We start from the raw sequence: 7,967 nt of genomic DNA, 5'->3' as shown, positions 1-7,967 counted from the left end.
GTGAACATCAGATGAAAACTCCAGGAAGCAGCGGAACATATCTGCTCTAAGGAGAGCGAGCGTCTCTCTGACCGGGAAGTTGGTCCAATTCCGGTACTGGTAGGTCTTGAGCGCGAAGAGAGCAAGCGATGGCCTCCCTGATCAATCTTGACAGGGTGGCTTTAACACCTTTGTTACGGCCGTAGGTATTGATGAGCAGGTTCTTCGAAAGGAAGCTGTACAATCCAAATATATGTGCAGATATATGCGACCCTAGGACAAAATCCCTGGATGAACCCAAGTTGAACCCTATGAGGGAAAAAGGTAATGAATGGCTCCGAGGCAGCCAAAGCTTGTAATTCTCCAATCCTTTTGGCAGAGGTAATTGCCAACAAGAAGGTTACCTTGTAGGAGAGATATCTCCAGTCCACTTCTGTTAAGAGTTCAAACGGGGGAGAACAAAGCCCCTGAAGAACCGCAGCCAAGTCCCATTGCGGGACAGGGGGCTGCATCTGAGGGCGGAGCCTAGAGGCCCCTTTAAGGAATTACTTTAATAGAGGATCTTGTTATAACCAGGTCCCTAGAAGAGCGGAAAGTGCTGAAACATGAACCTTCAGGGTAGCTGGAGTTAGCCCCTTATCCAGGTCACTCTGTAGGAACTCCAAGACCGATTCGATAGCAGAGTTATTAAGCTGCCTATCCGAGATCCTTTGGTAACTCCTGTTAGTTGAATCCGCTCTTGAATGGGCCAACGTTCTTAGAACGGCCTGGGATAATCGTCTATCTCCGTATACGATGCGGTCAACCTCCAGGCCATGAGGTTGAACCTGTCCAGGTCCTGGCAGAGCTGTCAGTTCAGAATTACCAGGTTTTGGACTTGTGGAAGCCTCCAGTAGGTCCCTTGACTCATTAGGATGAGGTGGGTAAACCATGCCCTTTTTTGGCCAGAACGGCATGATCACTATTGCCGAAGTCTGGTCCTGCCTGAGTTTCGCCAATACCTTCGGAATCATCAGAATAGGAGGAAAAACGTATGCCAGTTTGAACCTCCAAGGTATTGACAGGGCATCTACCGCCAAAGGATTGTCTTCCCGGTAGAGGGAGCAAAACCTCGTCACTTTGGCGTTGTATTGGGTGGCCATCAGGTCCACCTCGGGGAGACCCCACATCTCAGTGAGATGATGAAAGATGTCCGGATTTAGGGACCATTCGCCTGTCATCACCAGGCCTCTGCTTAGCTGATCCGCAAGGATGTTCAGCCCACCTTGAATATGAACCGCTGATAGTTGTGAAAGATTCCTCTCCACCAGGAGAATATTAGATTTGTCACCTGCAGAAGCGAGGGGGATCTGGTTCCCCCCTTGTTTGCTGATATATCGGACTGCTGTTAAGTTGTCTGTTTCACTCTCACAGCTTTCCCTTGCAGGTGGGGTGCAAACATTAGAAGCACACGGTGCACCGCAGTGAGCTCTCGCCAGTTGGACAAATGAGCCTTCTCTAAGCTGGTTCCAGGTCCCACGTACCGGGATCTCCCCCAGAAGCACTCCCCATCTTGTGAGGGAGGCATCTGTGGTCAACAGGGTCCAGGATGTCTGGACCGTGGATTTCCCGTCTCTGAGCTGGGACCACCAAGCCAGTGATCGACGGGTTCTGATGGATAACTGGATAGGCTTCTGTAGCCCCGAAGGACTGTGGTTCCCGACTCTCAGGATCTCACACTGTAAGGGGCGCATGTGCCATAGGGCCCACAGAACTGCCTTGATGGCTGCGGACATGAGACCTAGGACCTTCATGGCGGTCCTGATAGTAACCTTCCGGGTTGTGGATAGGTGATGAGCCGCTTGACCAATCTTCTCCTTCCAAGGAGGAGGCAGGGAGATCATCATGCTGAGAGAATCCAAGATAAACCCAGAAATTGAATCGGGGTAGATGGAACCACTACCAACTTCTGCCAGTTTATTAGCCAGCCCAGCTCATTTAGGAAAGCCACAGTGGATTCCAACTGTGTGGCAAGCACCTCCTTTGACCGGGCTTTTAGGAGCCATTCGTCTAGTTATGGGACAATAAGATCCCTTGGAGGCGCAGGGCGGCTACGACCGGGGCCACTACCTTTGTGAAGGTGTGGGGGGCCAAGGATTTGCCGAATGGGAGAGCTGTCTAGATAAAGTTGCTTGATGCCCTTGAGAGGGAGGGTCCTTACGTATTTGTCTGGCTTGAACAAGTTGAAGGACCGATGGATCTTGGATAAGCCGTGATCAGGCGGACATATGATGAGACCAAATAGCCTACCCAGCCGATCTAGATGTGCTCTCCTCAGAGAGGGAGGCATAGGTAGTCAACAGGGTCTGGCGTTAGATGGACCATGGCCACTCTCCACCAGAGAGGGATGCATCAGTGGTCAACAGGGTCCAGGTAAACTGGACCGTGGACTCTACATTTAATTTCATGTTCCTCCTATGGAATGCTTCTCTAGATGTGCTCTCCACCAGAGAGGGAGACATAGGTAGTCAACAGGGTCCGGCCTTAGCTGGACCGTGGACACTCTCCACCAGAGAGGGATACATCAGTGGGCAACAGGGTCCAGATAAATTGGACCGTGGACTCTACATTCAATTTCATGTTCCTCCTATGGAACGCTTATCTGGATGTTCTCTCCACCAGAGAGGGAGACATAGGTAGTCAACAGGGTCCGGCCTTAGCTGGACCGTGGCCACTCTCCACCAGAGAGGGATGCATCAGTGGGCAACAGGGTCCAGATAAATTGGACCGTGGACTCTACATTCAATTTCATGTTCCTCCTATGGAACGCTTATCTGGATGTTCTCTCCACCAGAGAGGGAGACATAGGTAGTCAACAGGGTCCGGCCTTAGCTGGACCGTGGACACTCTCCACCAGAGAGGGATGCATCAGTGGTCAACAGGGTCCAGATAAATTGGACCGTGGACTCTACATTCAATTTCATGTTCCTCCTATGGAACGCTTATCTGGATGTTCTCTCCACCAGAGAGGGAGACATAGGTAGTCAACAGGGTCCGGCCTTAGCTGGACCGTGGACACTCTCCACCAGAGAGGGATGCATCAGTGGGCAACAGGGTCCAGATAAATTGGACCGTGGACTCTACATTCAATTTCATGTTCCTCCTATGGAACGCTTATCTGGATGTTCTCTCCACCAGAGAGGGAGACATAGGTAGTCAACAGGGTCCGGCCTTAGCTGGACCGTGGACACTCTCCACCAGAGAGGGATGCATCAGTGGTCAACAGGGTCCAGATAAATTGGACCGTGGACTCTACATTCAATTTCATGTTCCTCCTATGGAACGCTTATCTGGATGTGCTCTCCACCAGAGAGGGAGACATAGGTAGTCAACAGGTTCCAGCCTTAGCTGGACCGTGGACACTCTGCACCAGAGAGGGATGCATCAGTGGGCAACAGGGTCCAGGTAAACTGGACCATGAACTCTTCATCCAATTCCACTTTATTCCTATGGAACTTTTCTCTAGATTCGCCCCACTAGTGAGAGAGGGGCGTTTATAGTCAACAGGGTCCAGCGCTAGCTGGACCATGGACATCCCGTCCTTAAGATGGAACACCACCTGGATGAAAGACAAATTTTGAGGAATAACTAAATTGGCTTGACCCAGACTGCTGAGTTTTTTGTCAGCTGGATGACACAGCCTCCTCCATCCAATTCCTCATTGCCCGTATGGGAATCTCCTGTAGATGCGCTCTAAAATGAAGCCCCTCCAGGCCCCACGGGTTGTGATTCCAGGCCTCAGACTTACCTTCTGCAGGCCGCATGCGCTATATGGCCCAAGGGACTGCAACTGCAGACCCTGACATAAGATCCAGTAACCTTTGGCAGTTAGGATGGAAACCCGCTGTATTACCTATAAATAACGCACTGCTGATATGATCTTTTCCCACCTAGAGGAGGGAGATTTTCAAGCAGACAGAGTCTAGCATGAAGTTTAGAGACTTTCTCCATGTGAATGGACCATGAGAACCACAAGTACCTTATTAACTTTTTTTTTTTTTTTTTTTTTTTTTTTTTTTTAATATCACAAATGCAAAGTGCAACTGGGATTGAACCCAGGATACTGTGGATTCAGGCATACAAGTCTGTAACCCTACAGCTTGAGCCACTAGGGCTTCTATTTCTAAGTAAGACCTCTTATGAAAACTGGGAGAGGGAACCTTACCAGAAATCTGCATGTACTCCTTCACCCAGGAGATGACAACAATAAATGAAGGGCTCCTAGCTGGAGGACCCCGTACTGACAGCAGTGCAGACATGCATAACCTTACAACAAATTGCCTTAGAGCATCCACCATCATGTGAGCAATAAGCAAATATGCACCTAATAAGTAATGATAGTACATAGGTATATAAACCCTTCTTTTAGGTTCACAGCATATAGTCCCCGCTTAGGAATTAAATGCACATTGAAGAACCGCAAGAAATACAAAAAATATTTGGTTGGATCTTACCATAATGGCGGTGAATCGACTTCGATATTGTGAAGTTGACAGAGTGCCCATAGCAATAGAAATTAGTGCTTTTAGTCTCTGCAGTGAACACAGAGGGAAAGCTGAAAGAGGACACGGCTTACCTTACTGCAGGGCAATAAATGAACTGCAGCTGAAAAAGTCAGTAACCTGCACAAGGCAGGTAAGACAAAAGACTGCAGTATAAACCTAGAGCTTTCACTCAGAAAGAAGGGAAAGAGAAGAAAGGATCTAAGACACCTTATTCTAAACCATAGAGGAGGCCACAGCCTCCTCCACCTGTCCAGTCGCACAGGACAGAAAAAAACACAGGGGGGAGGAGGTCGCTCTGGCCTCTTATAGGGGGAAAAACTGTTAGCTAATTAAAAGTTCCAACTGTCCTAACAGCACACAGGGGCAGGAATACCCCATCTTGTGTTGCTGTTTGGCGTAGGGGGAAATGGTCTGTGGTGCGGTGGTTTGGCATGAACCCTGCTTGGCTCTTGCTGAGGACCCCGTGTTGTGTGAGGAAGGTGAAGATTCTGTTATTGATGATGCTGTTGTACAGTTTCCCCAGCTATGTGCTGCTGACGCAGATCCCTCTGTAGTTGTTGGGGTCATATTGGTCCCCATTCTTGTAGATGGGGGTTATGAGCCCTTTGTTCCAGTCTTCGGGGAAGTGTCCGCGTGTATTGCTGGAGGGTTGTATTTGATCATCTCTGGTAGGATGCCGTCAGGGCCACTGGCCTTTTTGCCTTTCAGCAGGGCAATTCTTTCTTGTATATCTTTTATGGTGATTGGCGAGTCCAGAGGGTTCTGGAAGTCTTTGATGACTTTCTCCATGTCCCTCAGTTTGGTGATTATTTGTTGCTGTTCTGGAGTTAGGTCTTCTTCTGGGATGTTTTTGTAGAGACCTCTGAAGTAGTTGAGCCAGATATTGCCATTTTGGATGTGGAGAGAGTTTTTCTTGGGCTTTGTGCCCATGTGGTGCCAGGTCTCCCAGAATGAGCTGTCCTGGAGGGAGTCCTCTAGTTGTTCTATTTTGTGGGAGAGGTACCTCTGTTTCTTCTCTCTGAGGGTGCCCTTGTATTGCTTGCATAGATTGTTGTAGGCTTCCCTCACCTCATATCTATAATACATAGTGTATGACACTGTCAGGGCTCCTAGGACTATATATATCTATAATACATAGTGTATGACACTGTCAGGGCTCCTAGGACTATATATCTATAATACATAGTGAATGACACTGTCATGGCTCCTAGGACTATATATCTATAATACATAGTGTATGACACTGTCAGGGCTCCTAGGACTATATATATCTATAATACATAGTGTATGACACTGTCAGGGCTCCTAGGACTACATATATCTATAATACACAGTGTATGACACTGTCAGGGCTCCTAAGACTATATATCTATAATACATAGTGTATGACACTGTCAGGGCTCCTAGGACTATATATCTATAATACATAGTGTATGACACTGTCAGGACTCCTAGGACTATATATATATATATATATATATATATATATATATATATATATATATATATATATATATATATATAATACATAGTGTATGACACTGTCATGGCTCCTAGGACTATATATATATATATAATGCATAGTGTATGACACGGTCAGGGCTCCTAGGACTATATATATCTATAATACATAGTGTATGACACTGTCAGGGCTCCTAGGACTATATATATCTATAATACATAGTGTATGACACTGTCAGGGCTCCTAGGACTATATATATCTATAATGCATAGTGTATGACACGGTCAGGGCTCCTAGGACTATATATATCTATAATACATAGTGTATGACACTGTCAGGGCTCCTAGGACTATATATATCTATAATACATAGCGTATGACACTGTCAGGGCTCCTAGGACTATATATATCTATAATACATAGTGTATGAAACTGTCAGGACTCCTAGGACTATATATCTATAATACATAGTGTATGACACTGTCAGGGCTCCTAGGACTATATATATCTATAATACATAGTGTATGACACGGTCAGGGCTCCTAGGACTATATATATCTATAATACATAGTGTATGACACTGTCAGGGCTCCTAGGACTATATATATATCTATAATACATAGTGTATGACACTGTCAGGACTCCTAGGACTATATATATATCTATAATACATAGTGTATGACACTGTCAGGGCTCCTAGGACTATATATATCTATAATACATAGTGTATGACACTGTCAGGACTCCTAGGACTATATATATCTATAATACATAGTGTATGACACTGTCAGGGCTCCTAGGACTATATATATATATCTATAATACATAGTGTATGACACTGTCAGGGCTCCTAGGACTATATATATATATATATATATATATATATATATATATATATATATATATATATATCTATAATACATAGTGTATGACACTGTCAGGGCTCCTAGGACTATATACATCTATAATACATAGTGTATGACACTGTCAGGGCTCCTAGGACTATATATATCTATAATACATAGTGTATGACACTGTCAGGGCTCCTAGGACTATATATCTATAATACATAGTGTATGACACTGTCAGGGCTTCTAGGACTATATATATCTATAATACATAGTGTATGACACTGTCATGGCTCCTAGGACTATATATATCTATAATACATAGTGTATGACACTGTCAGGGCTCCTAGGACTATATATATCTATAATACATAGTGTATGACACTGTCAGGGCTCCTAAGACTATATATCTATAATACATAGTGTATGACACTGTCAGGGCTCCTAGGACTATATATATCTATAATACATAGTGTATGACACTGTCATGGCTCCTAGGTCTATATATCTATAATACATAGTGTATGACACTGTCAGGGCTTCTAGGACTATATATATATCTATAATACATAGTGTATGACACTGTCAGGGCTCCTAGGACTATATATATCTATAATACATAGTGTATGACACTGTCAGGGCTCCTAGGACTATATATATCTATAATACATAGTGTATGACACTTTCAGGGCTCCTAACACTATATATCTATAATACATAGTGTATGACACTGTCAGGGCTCCTAGGACTATATATATATATATATATATATATATATATATATATATATATATATATACATATATATATATATATATATATATATATATATATATATATATATATAATATATATAATACATAGTGTATGACACTGTCATGGCTCCCAGGACTATATATATCTATAATACATAGTGTATGACACTGTCAGGGCTCCTAGGACTATATATATCTATAATACATAGTGTATGACACTGTCATGGCTCCTAGGACTATATATCTATAATACATAGTGTATGACACTGTCAGGGCTCCTAGGACTATATATATCTAGAATACATAGTGTATGACACTGTCAGGGCTCCTAGGACTATATATATCTATAATACATAGTGTATGACACTGTCAGGACTCCT

Source organism: Leptodactylus fuscus, chromosome 1 (genome assembly GCF_031893055.1).
Source record: "Leptodactylus fuscus isolate aLepFus1 chromosome 1, aLepFus1.hap2, whole genome shotgun sequence".
Lineage (NCBI taxonomy): Eukaryota > Metazoa > Chordata > Amphibia > Anura > Leptodactylidae > Leptodactylus > Leptodactylus fuscus.
The sequence above is the reverse complement of the archived record's forward strand: the minus strand, read 5'-3'. Positions refer to the sequence as shown.